Genomic DNA, 17,837 nt, shown 5'->3' on the forward strand with positions numbered 1-17,837 from the left:
ATGGACGTTGTCATAGTCTGTGAGACCAAGAGGAAAGGTGAAGAAGAGGAACTTGGTAATTATGAACATACTTGGAATGAGGCGTCCAAAGTGGTAACAGTCAAAGCAGGAGTCTCCATTATGACAAAGAAAGAACAGAAAAGGAGAATCACCAATTGGAAATTTATTGATGAATGTACTATTGTGGTAAAAATTCCTATTTGCCTGGGAAGTTATAATTATTGGTGTATATGCACCCACGAATGATGCAAGAGACGAGGAGAAAGATACCTACGGAAACTACAGAAAAAATACCAAGGAGGAAAGAACTGACTGTCATAGGGTATATGAATGGAAGAGCAGTAATTAGATAATCATCTCCAACAGTGGAAAAAGATGGAGGGGCAGAATGTAATGACAATGGAGAACGATTGATTGAAATTTGTGAACAGTTTGGACTGAAAATTACCAACACATTTTTTAAATAGAAGGCTATCCATAAATATACTTGGCAACAGAATACTAGAGAACTTTGCTCTATAATAGATCATACTATCATTAGTCAGACAAGTAGATTCAAGGCAGCAGATGCTAGATCTTATATGGGAGCCCAGTGTGTATCACACAGTTATCTAGTAAAAACGAAGAGCTTTTGGCCATGGAAGAATGCAAAGAATTATTCTAAAAACATTAAAACGAACTGTGCTCAGAAAGCTCAAAACATACACTTCAATACTGACAGCCTACAAAATGAAAGCATATGAACATTCTTTGCTGCCAGAATGGAAATAAGATTGGGAGAAACATTTCAACGAAGTACACAGGAAATATATTAATACATAAAATCCAGTGTTCTAAATATAGCAACAGAGGTGCTGGGAATAAGAAGAAACAACCACAGCTGTACAGTAGAACGGTTGTCAGAGGAAATCGAGGTGTCAGTTACAGAAAAGAGGACTGCATTTAACCAGTCATTGAATGATAAATTGGATAAAGTGATTAAAAAAATAATGATAGCAAAAAATGAAGCATGGGAAAGGATATGTACACATGAGTACATGGAGATTCAGTATCCAAGGAAATGAAGATGGGCTATATTAAAACAAACTGGGATTTGGGAGAGCGAAAGAAGTGCACTCAGTGGTCAGTATTAAAAGGACAGGAGACAAAAACCTAAACCAATCTTCAACTAATAACACCAAAAGAATGGGAAGAATATTTCTGGAAATTATTAAATGAGGCTAGAGTATATGGAGGAAGGAACAGTAGAAGAAAAGGAACAGAAAGAGGAGGAGATCCAAACTTTAGAAAGTGAAATGAGTAAGGTATTAACAACAGGGAAGAGTGGCATATCACCTGGAACATATGGTGGTGACAAAATTGTGAAATTAATAAGATGGTTCTTAAATAAAATGTTACATGGAGATTCAGTATCCAAGGAAATGATGATGGGCTATATTAATACTATATTTAACAAAGGAGATTTCAAAAGTTGCTCAAACTATCGAGGAATCTGTGTTATAAACATGTTAATGAGAATTTTTGGGAAAATGATTAAAATAAGCTAGAAATAAATTTTAAAACCCAGGAAGAACAATGTGGTTTCACAGCTGGTAGATCAAGCGTAGACCATATTTTCACATTACAACATATCTTAGAGAAACATAGGGAAAAATCAAAAAACAAAAGATTAATTTTTGTAGATATAAAAAAAGCAAATGATACTGTCCTGAGAAAACTACTTTGGAGAGTGTTACATACATCGAACATAAAGGGTCCTTTAATTAAAATAACACACAAGATAACATATGTCAAGGGAAAATTGGTAGTACACATCCACAGAAATTTAGAACAAGCAAGAGTCTGTTACAAGGCTGGCCCATTTCACCAACATTATTCAAAATCTCTATAGGCATATGTCTTAAGAGATGGCCTTGTAAATGCAACAGATGTGGTTAGAAATCAGAGATGGAGTTTCTTCACATCATCTACTGTTTGCTGTAATCTAGCAGTTATAGCAGAAAACAGAGATATAACCAGTTAGCAATGGAATACAGAAACTGGTGATTGAAGATTAATTACTGTACCAGAAAACAGAATACCTCACTAATGATCCAGATGACTTTTACATAGAGGGTGAGAAAATTAAGGTGGTCACTACTTTCCGCTATTTGGGATCCATTTTAGAGCTGGAGGAAAAATCAGAGCTAGAACAGTGGAAGTAAGATTATTGGGATGTTCAGCTCAATCTTGAAGTGAAAATGTAATAAACTGAACCAAAAAATCGCATAAAAATCGATACTAGAGAGCATAGATATGTACGGAGTGGAGACTTGGATAATAATCTGAAACATGTAAGAAAACTGCAAGCAGTAGAAATAGACTTCTGATGAAGGTGAGAAAAAAGGACACAACAAAATAGTAAAGACAACAGAAGTAAGAGAAAGAATACATGACACAATGGATAGAAGGAAGTTACAATGGTATGGCCATGTAAGAAGAACGGAGGAAACCAGAATACCAAAAATGATCCTGGAATGGGAACCAGAGGGAAAGAAGAGAGGAGGTCACCCTATGACCACCTTGTTCCAAATTGTACAATTAACAACGAGCAGACCTGAGGCAAAGGAGCAAGACTTACAACACAAACACCTGGAAAGAAATCATAAGGAGATAAATTAAGATCTTATCTAGGCCCCTAACACATAAGAACCACGAACCATGGACCTTGCTGCTGGTGGGGAGACTTGCGTGCCTCAACAACACAGATAGCCGTACCGTAGGTGCAACAACAACTGAGGGGTATCTGTTGAGAGGCCAGACAAACATGTGGTTCCTGAAGAGGAGCAGCAGCCTTTTCAGTAGATGCAGGTCTGGATGATTGACTGATCTAGCCTTTTAACACTAACCAAAACGGCCTTGCTGTGCTGGTACTGAGAATGGCTAACACCGAGGGGAAACTACGGCCGTAATTTTTCTCGAGGGCATGCAGCTTTACTGTATGGATAAATGACGATGGCATCCTCTTGGGTAAAATATTCCGGAGGTAAAATAGTCCCCCATTCGGATCTCCGGGTGGGGACTACCCAGGAGGATGTCGTTATCAGGAGAAAGGAAACTGGCGTTCTACGGATCGGAGCGTGGAATGTCAGATCCCTTAATCGGGCAGGTAGACTAGAAAATTTAAAAAGGGAAATGGATAGGTGAAAGTTAGATATAGTGGGAATTAGTGAAGTTCGGTGGCAGGAGGAACAAGACTTTTGGTCAGGTGAATACAGGGTTATAAATACAAAATCAAATAGGCGTAATGCAGGAGTAGGTTTAATAATGAATAAAAAAAATAGGAGTGCACGTAAGCTACTACAAACAGCATAGTTAACGCATTATTGTGGCCAACATAGACACGAAACCCATGCCTACTACAGTAGTACAAGTTTATATGCCAACTAGCTCTGCAGATGACGAAGAAATTGATGAAATGTATGATGAGATAAAAGAAATTATTCAGGTAGTGAAGAGAGACGAAAATTTAATAGTCATGGGTGACTGGAATTCGACAGTAGGAAAAGGAAGAGAAGGAAACATAGTAGGTGAATATGGATTGGGGCTAAGAAATGAAAGAGGAAGCCGCCTGGTAGAATTTTGCACAGAGCATAACTTAATCATAGCTAACACTTGGTCCAAGAATCATGAAAGAAGGTTGTATACATGGAAGAACCATGGAAATACTAGAATGTTTCAGATAGATTATATAATGGTAAGACAGAGATTAAGGAACCAGGCTTTAAATTGTAAGACATTTCCACGGGCAGATGTGGACTCTGACCACAATCTATTGGGTATGAACTGTAGATTAAAACTGAAGAAACTACAAAAAGGTGGGAATTTAAGGAGATGGGACCTGGATAAACTGAAAGAACCAGAGATTGTACAGAGTTTCAGGGAGAGCGGGAGAGCATAAGGGAACAATTGACAGGAATGGGGGAAATAAATACAGTAGAAGAAGAATGGGTAGCTTTGAGGAATGAAATAGTGAAGGCAGCAGAGGATCAAGTAGGTAAAAAGACAAGGGCTAGTAGAAATCCTTGGGTAGCAGAAGAGATACTGAATTTAATTGATGAAAGGAGAAAATACAAAAATGCAGTAAGTGAAGCAGGCAAAAAGGAATACAAACGTCTCAAAAATGAGATCGACAGGAAGGCAAAATGGCTAAGCAGACATGACTAGAGGACAAATGTAAGGATGTAGAGGCTTATCTCACGAGGGTAAAGATAGATACTGCCTACAGGAAAATTAAAGAGACCTTTGGAGAAAAGAGAACCACTTGCATGAATATCAAGAGCTCAGATGGAAACCCAGTTCTAAACAAAGAAGGGAAAGCAGAAAGGTGGAAGGAGTATATAGAGGGTCTATACAGGAGCGATGTTTTTGTGGACAATATTGTGGAAATGGAAGAGGATGTAGATGAAGATGAAATGGGAGGTATGATACTGCGTGAAGAGTTTGACAGAGCACTGAAAAACCTAAATCGAAACAAGGCCCCGGGAGTAGACAACATTCCATTAGAACTACTGGCAGCCTTGGGAGAGCCAGTCCTGACAAAACTCTACCATCTGGTGAGCAAGATGTATGAGACAGGTGAAATACCCTCAGACTACAAGAATAATATAATAATTCCAATCCCAAAGAAAGCAGGTGTTGACAGATATGAAAATTACCGAACTATCAGTTTAATAAGTCACAGCTGCAAAATACTAACACAAATTCTTTACAGACGAATGGAAGAACTGGTAGAAGCTGACCTCGGGGATGATCAGTTTGGATTCCGTAGAAATGTTGGAACACGTGAGGCAATACTGACCTTATGACTTATCTTAGAAGAAAGATTAAGGGAAGGCAAACCTACATTTCTAGCATTTGTAGACTTAGAGGAAGCTTTTGAAAATGTTGATTGGAATACTCTCTTACAAATTCTGAAGGTGGCAGGGGTAAAATACAGGGAGCGAAAGGCAATTTACAATTTGTACAGAAACCAGATGGCAGTTATAAGAGTCGAGGGACACGAAAGGGAAGCAGTGGTTGGGAAGGGAGTGAGACAGAGTTGTAGCCTCTCCCAGATGCTATTGAATCTGTATATTGAGCAAGCAGTAAAGGAAACAAAAGAAAAATTCGTAATAGGTATTAAAATCCATGGAGAAGACCTAAAAAGTTTGAAGTTCGCCGATGACTTTGTAATCCTGCTACTTGGAGGAGCAGTTGAACGGAATGGACAGTCTTGAAAGGAGGATATAAGATGAACATCAACAAAAGCAAAACGAGGATAATGGAATGTAGTCGAATTAAGTCGGGTGATGCTGAGGGAATTCGATTAGGAAAGGAGACACTTAAAATAGTAAAGGAGTTTTGCTATTTGGGGAGCAAAATAACTGATGATGGTCGAAGTAGAGAAGATATAAAATGAAGACTGGCAATGGCAAGGAAATCATTTCTGAAGAAGAGAAATTTGTTAACATCGAGTATAGATTTAAGTGTCAGGAAGTTGTTTCTGAAAGTATTTGTATGGAGTGTAGCCATGTATGGAAGTGAAACATGGACGATAAATAGTTTGGACAAGAAGAGAATAGAAGCTTTCGAAATGTGGTGCTACAGAAGAATGCTGAAGATTAGATGGGTAGATCACATAACTAATGAGGAAGTACTGAATAGGATTGGGGAGAGGAGGAGAGTGTGGCACAACTTGACTAGAAGAAGGGATCGGTTGGTAGGACATGTTCTGAGGCATCAAGGGATCACCAATTTAGCATTGGAGGGCAGCGTGGAGGGTAAAAATCATAGAGGGAGATCAAGAGATGAATACACTAAGCAGATTCAGAAGGATGTAGGTTCCAGTAGGTACTGGGAGATGAAGAAGCTTGCACAGGATAGAGTAGCATGGAGAGCTGCATCAAACCAGTCTCAGTACTGAAGACCACAACAACAACAACAACAACAACAACAACGTAACATGTAATAATCTCTGTTTATTTGTTATGTAGCAGAAAAACCTCTCCACAGAGGAAAGTCTCAATAAATAAATAATTTATCGTCATACTGGGGTGCCTTACGTAAAGCACCTTTTAACTAATTCTTAATTTAGGAAGAAGACTATTACCCTTGCATTGGCCTTCAACCTGAATAGGGAAATACGGAAGCGTCCGATCCCGCCCGTCTGCTTTGACCCATGACGTCACAAATATGGCGGAAACAAAAACAAACACACACACTTACCACAAGAAGCCTAATGACACTAACGGGACAAGTGCGGGAAATGGGGTGTTTTGGGTGGGGGGCACACTAAATATAAACAAATTTAGACGCCTTGCGTAGCTACAACGTGTAAGTGAAGACAGCCATGCGTGAATACCCACCCACCTCCCCAGGGGTCGTAACCCCTGCAACCCATAGAAGATAAAGATGCTTCAGTAGCTGACTAGTGTTTTTTGTCTTTTTAAAAAGAAATCTCACGGGCTAGAACGAACAGATCAGAAAGATAAATATAATAAACTAAAACAGAAATTGGAGGAAACAGATAATTAAAATAAGTAATAACTGCTTTTAAATTGAAAAAAAAAAACTCACAAGATAGAACGAACAGATCAGAAAAGTAAATAAAATAAGATAAAACAGAACTGGAGACAGCCACACTCAAACCAAACTCCGCGCCGTCATGACGTCACACACAACACCACCCTTACGTCACGGGTCAAAGCCGACGCGTGGGATCGGACGCTTCTGTCGACCCCCTGAATACACATCCTTGTCCTATTCTGCACCACTGATCAGTCAGACACTATGCAACAGTCAAATTTTGCTGATACTGCCCATGAAAATCTGTAGTGCACTACCAGTGTTCAGCCTCTACCAGTGGAGCTATTTAAAGCAAAAAGTATTGAGTGATTGTGGATCAATTCTTTCTAGTGGCAGAATAATTACTATTACCCGACTTATTTCACTGTTGTTTTATTCAAATGTAATACTGCAACAGTTCATCCAATCCTAACAGGTAAATAACACAGCACTAGCAATAAATATTGATATATTTTCCTTATGTTAAACTCACAGTTACTCTATTGTCACACAGTGATTCCTGGATTAATAATCTACTACTACTACTACTACTACTACTACTACTACTACTACTACTAAATTCTTGTTCTTATGTGCTTATTATAATACATCTTCGTACTTAAATGGTTGATTATTTTTATGTATCAGGAGCAACCTGTCCACTGTGCATCCATACATCCATGTAAATATGAAGAACACCTTAACAGTAAATTGCAAATGGTAACTTTTTTCCCTGTGCATGTAGCATATAAATATCAAGAGATAGTTCACTCGTTGTTATGTATAAGTAAAGATTAAGCACAAAATTAAAATGCTGCTGTTTACTAACAAATGTCACGCAGCTACTGCGAAAATTACCAGTAATATTCAAGCTTTTTGTTGTTTGCTTCTTTTACATAAACTGTTTACAGTTCAATATTACAAAATGATAAATTTATGTGAACTATAACAACAAAAATATGTATACATACTACAACATGCAAGGGATGTGTATGTACCTCAGCAAGTTTCAGTCGATAAAAAGGTCCCTCTATAAAACAGAGATTCTGTCTCTATTCGAGGTCACCGCAGGTAACAGTCAGGTTTTGTGGAAATGCTAAGTATTAGATTTCAATATTTTTCGCTCTTAACACAGCACTATTACACAAAGCAAACTACAAGAGTACAACTGACATAAACTGAAAAGACGTTGCCCGTTATTTGTTCATTATATGTGAACGAACACAAGTACTATGATCACTGTTCCACCAACCATTATACATTTCAAAACCCAGAACGTACCCACCCAACTTTCATATTTACCACCAACACCACACATGCAACACGCCGGCCGCAACGTGCTACCAAACATCATCCACGAAAGATATGCATTAAGCTAGAGCTCGTAATTTCCCGCAAAATTTTTACCAACAATAACATAAGGTTCTTACAAAAGGAAAAAGCTTTTGCAGGAATTTTTACTGACATAGAAAGCCAGATCTTAAAAAGAATGCGCACAAACATAACTTTATTATTATATTTATTCGAATTGCGCAATTTCAGACTGCACAAAATAATTAAAACCTTGATTGTCTTTCCTGTGTGCCCATATTTCTGTAATTCTTTTGATATAAAATTGTTTTCTCACTTCAGACCAACTTGTCCCAGACTTCTTTGTCAGCTTTTCCTCTTGTCAGTTTCCCATAATTGAACATTAGATCTTAAAGTCAAGGCCAATTCACACTGTCCGTCACGGCGATGTCACGTCAAGGTGTATTCACATTGTCCATCACGTCAAGCCAGTTTTGTTCTGGATATCATTACACTACATTAATAGTTCTTCCATAGATCCTGAATACGATATTTCGTAATTATGTGGAACGTGTCACTTTAACATAAGTTTTCTTTAGCAGTATAATAAGAATAATTGTTATTATTATTTTACAGTTGCCACTTCCTTTACAAAAATTCATCTATTGTGTAGAAGGAGATGTCATTTACAAATTCTGTTAATTTGTTTCCAAATGCTCATTGGCTATCTGTCACACTTTTAAAGCTATTTGGCAAATGATCAAAGATTTTTGTGGTAGCATTATTCACCCCTTTCTGTACCAAAGTCAGATTTAACCCAGAATAGTGAAGATCGCCCATTCTTCTAGTGTTGTCTTCACTGCTATATTTGAATTGGGATGGGTTATTGATAACAAATTTCACAAGCGAATATATAGTACTGAGAATATCCCAGGTGCTTTAAATAAATGTCTGCAAGGTGATCTTTGGTGGGCTCCAGTTATTATTCTTTTGTTGCAATTAAAACTTTTTCACGTAATGATGAATTAGCCCAAAATATGATGCCATATGAAAGCAGTGAATGAAAATAGGCTTAGTAGGCTAATTTCCTGATACGTTTAACACCAAAATTTGCAATAACCCTAATAGAATAAGTAGCTGAACCTAACCATTTCAGCATATCATAAATGTTTTCTCATCAATGCACAAACCCAGAAATTTTGAATATTCTGCCTTAGCAATACACTTCTGTTCATAGTCTATATTTACCAATGATGTTACGCCATTTACTGTGCAGAATTGTATACACTGTGTTTTCTCAAAATTTAGTGAGAGTCCATTTGCAGAGAACCACTTTATAATTATCTGAGAGACATTATTTACAATTTCCACAGCTTATTCTTGTCTGTTGGGTGTGATTCCTATATTTGTCTCATCAGCAAAAAGAACTAGCTTTGCATCTTCATGAAAATAGAGTGGCATATCATTAATATATACTAAGGGCAATAGAGACCCTATATTGCAACTTGTAGGACACCATTCCTGATACCTCCAGACTCTGCTGATTTTTGGAAATATCTGTAGTATTTATTTCAATCTTCTCCATTCTTCCAGTTAAATATGAATTAAACCATTTGTGCACTGTCCCACTCATACCACAATACATAAGCTTATCTAGAAGAATTTCATGATTCACACAATCAGAAGCCTGTGAGAGATCACAAAATATCCCAATGGGTGATGTTCAGTCATTCAAAACATTTAATATTTGATCAGTGAAAACATATATAGCATTTTCTGTTGGAAAGCCTTTCTGAAAACCAAACTGACATGTCGTTAATACTTCATTGCTACAGATATGTGATGCTACTCTTGAATACATTACTTTTTCAAGAACTTTGCATCAAGTTGTCAGAAGTAAGACTGGGAAGTAGTTAGCATCAGACCAATCCCCTTTTTTATGCAATGGTTTAAGAATAGTGTATTACAGTCTATCTGGAAAAATGCCCTGCTTCAGTGAGCTACTACGTATATGGCAGAGAATCCTACTTATCTGTTGGGAACAAGCTTTTAGTACTCTGTTGGAAAAGCCGTCAACTCCATGTGAGCTTTTACTTTTGATGGAATTTATTATTTTCCTAATTTCAGTAGGAGAGATGGGTTGAATTTCAGTTTTATCCCATTGCATAGGTACTGCCTCTTCCATATTCTGTGTTTCATTTTCTAATGAATAACTGGATCCTATTTTCTCTTTGACACTTAAAAAATTATTATTAAAAATGTTTCCTATTTTTGACTTTTCGTTAATAAACTTTTCATTGAGTTTGATAGAAATACAGTCTTCCTGTGCTCTCAGTCACCCTGTTTCCCTTTTAACAATATTTCAAACTGTTTTAATTTTGTTATCAGATGTGTCAATCTCAGATATAAGGCACATACTTCTGGATTTTTAATAACTTTTTTAATACAGTGCAATAGTTTTTATAAAGTTTCACTGTTTCTGGTTCATTACACCTCCTAACTATAACATACGTTTCCCTTATCTGTTTACAAGTTATTTTTGTCTCTTTAGTAAGCCATGGCTTTACAGGTGGTTTCTTACAATTATATTTCACTGCTTTCTTAGGAAAACTGATTTCAAATACACTCCCAAACGTATCATGAAATAGGTTAAATTTTATATGAGCATTAGGTTCCCTGTACACCTCATCCCAGTCTAGCCGTTTCAAGCTTTCCCTAAAATTTTCAATTGTTAAATCATTAATTGAACACATTATTTTGTAGGACTATTTTGCATTACTGCATAGAGCTACATCATATACTGTAACTAGCTGTGCATCATGATCAGAAAGACCATTCTCACAGGAAAAATTTTTATTTGTTTAAGTTTATCTTGGTCTGTAAAAACATTGTATATCAGTGTCATGCTTTCCTGTACCACTCAAGTAGGAACATCAGTAACTGACATCAAATAGAAATAACAAAGTAATTTCAAGGTCAAGCTTTCTATCAGATCCTTTCAGAAAATCTATATTGAAATCCCCACAAACAATAATTTGCTTCGTTCTGTCTGACAGACAGCACAACAAGGAATCCAAGTTTTTCAAAAATAGCTGAAAATTTCCCAAGGGGGACCTACACACATCTACGATTATAAAAGTACTTTTATTTAGTTTAAGCTCACATGTACATGCTTCTATATATTGCTTTACACAAACTTTTTTAGTTTCTAAATTTTTCACACTATGACAGATTTTAACATATATGGCAACTTCTCCTCTCTCCATAATGTCTCTACTTACATGTGCTGAAAGCTTATATCCACCTACATTTACCTTTTCCATATCTGTGGCTATATTATGTTCAAACAGGCATTGAATGTCTGTTCCACCCTCAGTTTTTAAATCTTATAAACAAACAAGAACGTTATCTACTTTGTTTTTTAATCCCCTGATATTCTGATGCAATACAGTAATATTACTTTTCACTGTGCGTATATGATGACCTTGTAACATAATAAGACTCTTTTTCACTGTACTTTTATGCAAATATTGATATATTTTAGCATCTCTAGTACCTTGCTATCTGAGCTTCTCTTATGCTTAATTTCATTCAATGTTGAATCATTGGTCACTGATCTTAGCCTAAAAAAGAGGTAACCCCATGAGTAAATATTTTTCTATCATCCCAGCCAGTTTACCCTTCCCTTTTCTATTGAGGTGCAGAACAAGTCTTGTGATGTCCCACCTACCAATACCATCAACAGGACCTTCTTGTGCAATCACAGCAATTTTTTTATTTTGCCAAGTCATTTCATGGTCTCTGATTTTACTGTACTGCAGTTTCATAAAAGTGTAGTAATTGTCTTGTCAAATTCTTTAATAGCAACATAAAACGTAATTCGAGTTTTCTAATGATCTGTATAGCATACTGTTTGACTTCTTGATTGGCTAGCATTACTGTAGGTACTTTGAGCATCACGAAATGCAGTTCTCTTTTTTCTATGCATCTTATTTGATTGGCTATATTTTCAACATTATTTTTTCGAATCAGTTCTCCAAGGTACTGACATCTTTAGATTAGATTCGTTATGCCATGTTTTCTGTTCATGTAGTTTGGTGCTTTTGAGATCCATGTAATATCTTCAGTCTTTTAAAAATCAGAAAACCAATTATCTTGCAATTTCCTGTAAGAGCTCTGTTGGTAGGATATTGCAGTATAACAAGTTTGTTAGTTAGTTTCATGTTCCTCAGATCATATTCATATCACAAATTAATTTGTAAATATGGCTACATGTTTTTTTTTTTTAAATATACAAACATGACTTTGTAATTCCTACACACCAGGTTTATCTGAAAATAGCTCTTCATATACGCTAATCAGGAAGGACACTAAAGAGCCATGTAAAAAAACGTGAATCAGTAGAAGGATTAAAGCACCTAGGAAAGGAAAAGGGAAATATATCTTTTGAGGAGAACGAATAGGGATCCTGTGGTAGTTACACACTACAAAAACTACTCAGAATTATTAAGAAAGGTTATTAAAAACGCAAGGAACATGCACATAATGTAAGAAATCAGTACTTTAGACAATAGACTTAAAGCTACATGGAATGCACTGAAATGAGAAACAGGGCAATGAGCCACAGAACAAGACAACGTCACTACTGAACTGACTGGAAGCGCTATAAATGATGAGTCACAAAAAATTCACACATTCAAAGAAAGTTTTGCATCACCCCAGTTTCCAGAACTCCTGAAGATAGACGTTGACTGTGGATATTGTATCACAGACACAGCCCCTTTGACTGTTCAGGGATACCACTAAACCCAGCCAAAGATGTAAATAACCACGAACGAGCAGTACCTATCAGATGGAGGGAACCCAACAGCCGATTAGTTCCAGTCATTCGACCAGGAAGGAAGTACACGGCTCATGCTGTTTGTAGTTCAACCATACCTATACGGTCAACAACGCGGTTCGATCGCGTCCGCATTGTTACTTTGTGTCAGGAAGGGCTCTCAACAAGGGAAGCGTCCAGGCGTCTTGGAGTGAACCAAAGCGAGGTCGTTTAGACATTGTGGAAATACAGAGAGACAAGAGTTGTCGATGACATGCCTCGCTCACACCACCCAAGGGCTACTGCTGCAGTGGATGACCGCTACCTACCGATTATGGCTCGGAGGAACCCTGACTGCAGCGCCATCATGTTGAATAATACGTTTCCTGCAGCCATATGACATCGTGTTACGCCTCGAACTGTGCGCAATAGGCTGCAAGATGCGGAACTTCTCTCCTGACGTCCATGGCGAGGTCCATCTTTACAACCACGACACCATACAGTGCAGTACAGATGGGCCCAACACCATGCCGAATGGACCACTCAGGATTGGCATCATGTTCTCTTCACCAATGAGTGTCACATATTCCTTCAATCAGACAATCGTCGGAGACGTCTTTGGAGGCAACCCAGTCAGGCTGAACGCCTTAGACACACTGTCCAGCGAGTGCAGCAAGGTGGAGGTTCCCTGCTGTTAGGGGGTGGCATCATGTGGTGCCGACGTACGCCGCTGGTGGTCATGGAAGGAGCTGTAATGGCTGTACGATACGTGAATGCCATCCTCCAGCCGATAGTGCAACCATATTGGCAGCATACTGGCGAGGCATTCGTCTTCATGCACGACAATTCGCTGCCCCATCGTGCACATCTTGTGAATGACTTCCTTCAAGATAATGACATCGCTCGACTAGAGTGGCCAGCATGTTCTCCAGACATGACTCCTACTGAACAAGCCTGGGATAGACTGAAAAGAGCTGTTTATGGATGACGTGACCCACCAGCCTCTCTGAGGGATCTACGCCAAATCGCTGTTGAGGAGTGGGACAATCTGGACCAACAGTGCCTTGCTGAACTTGTGAATAGTATGTCACAATGAATACAGGCATGCATCAACGCAAGAGGACGTGCTACTGAGTATTAGAGGTACCAGTGTGTACAGCAATCTGGACCACCACCTCTAAAGGTCTCGCTGTATGGTGATACAACATGGAAAGTGTGGTTTTCATGAGCAATAAAAAGGGCGGAAATGGTGTTTATGTTGATCTCTCTTCCAAATTTCTGTACAGGTTCCGGAACTCTCGGAGACGAAGTGATGCAAAACGTTTTTTGATGTGAGAAAATACATTTTATAATGATTTCTTAAGTATAGTAGAAAGCATAGAAACGAACAGTTCAAGGCCAAAACCCACAGCAGTATATTGAAAATGTAACTCTCAAAACTCCTTCTTGTGAATGTGTCATCAACTTCTCCTTCTGAAATTAAGAAAATTATACAACCTCTCAAAAATAAAACCTCATCTCGTTTTGATGGTGTTTTCAATAGATTACTAAAGATTTGTTCCCATGTAATTAGCACAGTCTTATCCGAAATCTGTAATGCATCACTAACTCAAGGCATTTTTCCAGAGAGACTGACATATACTGTTGTTAAGACTCTGTTTAAGAAAGGTGGTAAGAGAGATGTGCAATAGTTATTGACCTATTTCAGTGCTGACATCATTGTCCAAACGAAGGTACATATTCTAGAACAGTATCTCACCTTAGTGACAATAGTATCCTTAGAAAATCACATCTGGGTTTCAAAAGGGTTGCGCTACTGACAATTCCATTTACACGTTCACTCACCAGATTTTACAAGTATTAAATAATAAAACAGTGCCAGCTCATATTTTCTGCAAGCTCTCTAATGCATTTGACGGTGTGAATCACAGCATTCTTCTAGGTAACCTGACATTTGATAGGGCTGGTGGTATAGCCACCAATGTCATATGTAACAAGAAGAATCCAGAAAGTTGTACTTAGTAATTCAAATAATATAGTCCAGGGACATAATTCTGACTGGGGTGAATTCGTGTGATGGGTGCCCCAAAGTTCAACCTTACGTCCACTACTGTTCTTCATTCATCTAACCAATCTTCCATATAATATACAACAAGCAGAATTAGTTCTTTTTGCAGACAACACTAGTATTGTGGGAGGAACTGAAACTGAGATTAGCAAAGCAAAAGCTGAAATGCTTAACTCCATTTTCTAACGTTCCTTTACAAAGGAAAACCCATGAGAATTGCCCCCATTTAATCCTCATGCCACTAAAAATATGAATGAAACAATTATTAGTGTCAGTGGTACTAAGCAACAGCTGAAATCGATAAAACTGAACAAAGTTCCAGAGCCCGATGGAGTCCCTGTCAGATTCTATACTGAATTTGTGGCTGAGTTAGCCCATATTCTTTCTACAAGGTGGGGCAAATAAAAGTGTCTCAGAGAACAGAGTTCGTGGGTACATAGAAACACAACAGAGGAAAGAAAATACAGTACTAACGTGACTACAGCAGACGTTGAAAGTGATCACCATTCACCTCTTGGAATTTTTGGGCCATGACCAGCAAATTACTGAAAGCAGATAAAGCCGGACTGCTGGGATTACTGCAGTCTTATTCGAAATGTTCTGTGCAGTTTTTGTAGACTATGAGGGTTGTTGCAAAGCACCTTAGACCTGACAGCTCCCCACACGAAGTAATCGCACAATGCAGGTCAAGTGAGCTGGTTGGCCACATCTCTGCTAACAACTCTGAAAGGCGTGAAGATTTTGTAAATGTGGTCCAATGTTCAGCCAGCTGTATGGGCAATTGCTCCATACTGTTGGGAGTAACTGTAAGTCTTTTCCTCCTCCATTAATGCTGCCACAAATGATTTCAAAATGTTGGCAATTTAACACAATGAAGTTAAAGTATGGTGAAAGAAGATGGGACCAACTATGTGGTGTGCACACCCTCCACACGAAACCCCAACCCCCTGAACATGCAAAGGTATTTTTTGGAAGTTATGAAGATTCTCCACTGCCCAGAACCTGTGATTCTGTGAGTTGACATAATCACTTAGGCGAAGCCAGGCTTCATTAGATGTAAAGAACACATCCTGTCCAAGTCATCCACTGTTATTTCAGTGAACAGCCACTCTCAAAACTGGAGGCGCTGAGGAGCATTTCCTGATTTTAATACATGAACTCAGTAGGGATGCACGTGCAGATCGAGTATTCTTCTGCATGATTGACGTGATATGCCTGTCTGTTGTGATAAGCTTGGGCCGATTCGGTAGGACTCTGAAGCATGTTTTGGTAAACTGCAGCCACATTTGCAGGTGTGCAGCCGCATTTCGTCTTTTTTTCCTTGTGCAAAACAGATCCTGTATAACGCCATTTTCAGACTAAGCATTGCATGGCACTCTTTCCTTGCACTTTGACACCATTAAACTTATTAGCAAACAACTGATCACACTGTTTCCACGACTTTGTTGTCACTTAACTTTTCACAACGAACATCCACTGCTCCACTGTAAGCACCATCGTCCCCTTTACACTGCTCCACTCACACTAAAACAGCCCACATTACACTCTGAACTAGTGTGGATCACATGGATCACTATAATTCGTTCATCATAAGAATAAACCTGATGTAAACAAACACAAACGCAATGATTAGTCAGAAGCCGTAGCACATGAACAGTGGTGTTTTTACGCTCTTGAAGTAGATCCTACTTATGTATTAGGTATCTTATCAATAAGTTACGTTACATGAAACTTTAAGATGTTCAAATATATTAACGGCCATCAACGTTTTACTTAATCACGCTTTAGATCCGTGGTTTTTATTTCAAAAACCGTGTTTAGTCACAGCCTCTGCAGCGTTGTCGCGCTGTTAATGCGCAGTATGAAAATGGCTGAGGCTGCTTTCTGCTCCGTAGGGAAACACGCGTGTGGAACACGGTTAAAAAGTGCCGAGAAATAGGCTGTTTTTAATGTTTTTCATACATTTACGTAGGCAATCGGCTTTCAAAGTTTTCCCAGTATTGTATATACTGTAGTTGTTAGACAATTTGAACATTCAATGTGTAGCGCAGTTAGTAGCGTAATATGATACAAAACAAGTGCTATTATTTGTGCGCAGTTCAAATCTCTCTACTGTTACTTTTTCTCCTCTTTCAGTTTTAAACATCTACATCTCGTAATTATAAAACTCATCATCAAATGCACGTCTTCTTGTTTCGAATTAGGTACTGGGCGCGAAATTCCTGTTTGCATTTCAAATACAAATTCTTATTCATCGATGTTTCGTGAAAGACTGTTCCTAAAAGTTGTTTAAAGTAAGAAAACATAACAATTTAATTTTTTAAGGCAAAAATGAAAAACCAAGTCCTGTTTATTTGCACTTTGTCCATCGTTTCATACCACAGAGGTAGATAAGTATCGTAGAAAGATGAAAAAAATCATTTTCACAGCATCGAGCACATACAAATGCTGCATTTTACGTATGTTACTGTACCATTACAATACGAGCCCAACCAAACTGATCTGGAGCCAAGCTGCGGGATTTGGCCAGAGAAGTAACAAGAATGTTAAGCTGCCAGACGTACTGGCACGCAGCTTTTTCACACGTCACTGACGAACGCTGGCGGGATACAGAACGACTCGTCATGAAAGAAGTAGAGAAAAATGCTGCGCCTGGTTGGATTCGTGGATTCTGTTGTTGATAGGCTCGTTATCAACGTAGCAGCGGTGACACTTCTGGAACCGAAATGTATTTCTCGGATTCGGATAAGGAAGTAGCTAAGAGATTACCAGACGACTGACTGTAAGTAATACCTTCAGTGGCTTCAATATTTAACTATACAGTGAAATCCTTCAGTATTCTCTTACGTTACACACAGCTTATGCAGAAAAATTAACCTGAGGTTAAGTCAAGAGTTTTCAGCGTTCTTGCTTTTAATTGCAGTAGTACGTTAGCTAAAATCGATAACGTGTTGCGGTTTTCGACTAGTCGTCTAAGGAGCGTATTGTGGGAGATTTGCAATGTATTATTTCATTCTGCTTAAAAACTACATGACATTCGGAGCTGTATTTCTTCTCTGCTCGTCTCATTTTACG

At 38.2% G+C, this 17,837-nt stretch overlaps 1 protein-coding gene across 2 annotated transcripts in view; it reads right to left on the reverse strand.

The window, feature by feature from the left end:
* The window catches only part of LOC124596376 (putative ATP-dependent RNA helicase TDRD12), a 470,123-nt gene extending 462,206 nt beyond the window's left edge, over nt 1-7,917 (reverse strand). For both annotated transcript variants that reach the window (XM_047135490.1, XM_047135489.1), the window contains exon 1: nt 7,584-7,917. The gene's annotated coding sequence lies outside the window, so the exon portion shown is untranslated. The remainder of the gene's footprint in view (nt 1-7,583) is intronic.
* Nucleotides 7,918-17,837: the final 9,920 nt, after the last annotated feature.

The sequence above is a fragment of the Schistocerca americana genome, chromosome 2 (genome assembly GCF_021461395.2).
Source record: "Schistocerca americana isolate TAMUIC-IGC-003095 chromosome 2, iqSchAmer2.1, whole genome shotgun sequence".
NCBI lineage: Eukaryota > Metazoa > Arthropoda > Insecta > Orthoptera > Acrididae > Schistocerca > Schistocerca americana.